This window comes from Cherax quadricarinatus, chromosome 22 (assembly GCF_038502225.1).
Source record: "Cherax quadricarinatus isolate ZL_2023a chromosome 22, ASM3850222v1, whole genome shotgun sequence".
Classification (NCBI taxonomy): Eukaryota; Metazoa; Arthropoda; class Malacostraca; order Decapoda; family Parastacidae; genus Cherax; species Cherax quadricarinatus.
The window spans coordinates 42,444,857-42,447,356 of record NC_091313.1 but is presented as its reverse complement, the minus strand read 5'-3'; positions in this window follow the sequence as shown (position 1 = coordinate 42,447,356).

The following is a 2,500-nucleotide window of genomic DNA, read 5'->3' as shown; positions in this document are numbered from 1 at the left end:
TATTTGTCAACCATGCCTCTATCCAGGAAAATTTTCTCCTCCTATTCCATGTGCCTTAATTTTCCTCAATAGTCTCTGATGTGGGACCCTGTCAAAAGCCTTACTGAAGTCCATATACTCAATATCATATTCATTACCATGATCTACCTCCTCAAATACTTTAGTGAAAAAAGTTAATAAATTCGTAAGACAGGAACGCCCCTTTGTAAAACCATGCTGAGATTCGTTGATTAATTTATGCTTTTCAAGGTGGCTACGAACTGCCTCGGCAATTATTGATTCCATAAATTTTCCCACTATGGAGGTTAGGCTTATTGGTATATAGTTCGAAGCTAAGGACCTGTCACCTGCTTTGAAAATAGGTATCACATTTGCCATTTTCCACTTATCTGGCACCGTGCCAGTTTGTAGTGACATGTTGAAAAGATTAGCCAAAAGTTTGCTAAGCTCCTCTTTACATTCCTTTAGAACCCTTGTATACAGTTCATCAGGGCCTGGGGATTTGTTAGGTTTTAATTTATCTATTTGCCTAAGGACCATGTCACTTGTGACCCTAATCGTGCACAGTTTATTATCATCCTGTTCCACATAATTTATCATTTCTGGAATATCGCTGGTATCCTCCTGTGTAAAAACTGAGAGGAAGTATGTGTTAAAACTTCTACACATTTCCTTATCACTGTCAGTGAGCTGAACCGAGGAACTTTTGAGTGGGCCTATCTTGTCCCTGATCTTACTTCTGTATACCTGAAAGAATCCTTTTGGGTTAGTCTTCGATTCTCTTGCAACTTTAACCTCATAATCTCTTTTTGCTTTTCTAATTCCTTTTTTTATTTCTCTCTTTAACTGAATATATCGATTTCTTAATTGCCCCTCCCCTCTTTTGATTTGCCTATATATGCCTCTCTTTTGACCAATTAGATATTTTAATCTATTGTTCATCCATTTAGGATCATTATTGTTTGATCTGATTTCCCTATTTGGAACATAATTTGACTGAGCAGCTAGAACTATACCCTGGAAAGCGTCATATCGGCAACCATCACCACCTACCTGACCCTTAGTCAGGTCATTCCAGTTCAGCCCACCTAAGTAATTTTTCAGTCCTATGAAATCAGCTAAGCGGAAGTCAGGGACAGAGACTTGATTGCCATTATTAGGGGAATTCCATGATATATTAAAACTTAGTGATTTGTGATCACTTTCCCCAAGCTCATCAAGATTATTAATTAGTGTTTCCCTACTGGCAAGAACCAAGTCAAGGAGGTTATTTCCCCTAGTTGGCTCTGTCACAAACTGTTTAAAAAAACAATCCTGGATCGTATCAAGAAAGTCACCTGACTCTAAATTTCCTGTCAAATTGCTCCAGTCAATCTGTCTATAATTGAAATCTCCCATTAGCACAACATTTTCGTATGTAGATGCCTTACGAATTTCGTCCGATAGAAGTTTACTGCACTCCCTATCAAGATTTGGGGCCCTGTAAATCACACCCAAAATTAGTTTTTCTCGGCCCTCGAGAAGCTGTAACCAAACAGATTCAGTGGCTGACGCTTCTAATTTAATATCTTGTCTAACACAACAATTTAAATTGTCTCTGACATACATCGCTACTCCACCACCTTTCCTGTTGACCCTGTCAGTGTGGAATAATTTATAGCCTTGTATGTGACATTCAGAGGGCATCTCTCTATCTTTCAGATTGAGCCAGGTCTCTGTTATAGCAATAATATCTATGTATCCTGCACTTGCAATTAATCTTAGCATATCTATCTTATTTCTTACACTCCTGCTATTAGTATAGCAAACCTTAAGGGAGCTAGTCCCTTGCTGCCCTCTGCTGTCCCCCTTTGTTTGCTGACCTGATCTATTGTTTTTATTTATAACTTCATGCTGAATGCCTTTTATACATTTACTGTTTCCAACCCTAGTGTTGCAACCTGCTTGTTTCCCACACACACCCATACCTCTATCTTCCATCAGTTTAAAATCATAGGCATTTCACCAATGGCCTTCTCAATCGAGTCTGCAAGTGCTACCACCCCAGCCCCAGAGAGATGTACCCCATCCCTTGCATACATATCATGTTTGCCATAAAAGCTGCTCCAGTTGTATATATATATATATATATATATATATATATATATATATATATATATATATATATATATATATATATATATATATATATATATATATATGAATATATATATATATATATATATATATATATTTATGTCGTGCCGAATAGGTAGAACTTGCGATCTTGGCTTAAATAGCAACGCTCATCTTGCCATATAGGACAAGTGAAAATTTGTGTATGCAATAATTTCGCCAAAATCATTCTGAACCTAACGAAAAAAAATATATTTCACTGTGTTTGTTTAGTATTAAATTATTGTAAACAAATCTAAAATATATTTGCTTGGGTTAGACTAAAATAAATTGCTCTTGTTATAATAAGGTTAGGTAAGTTTTCTAAGTTCCTTTAGGTGCAAAA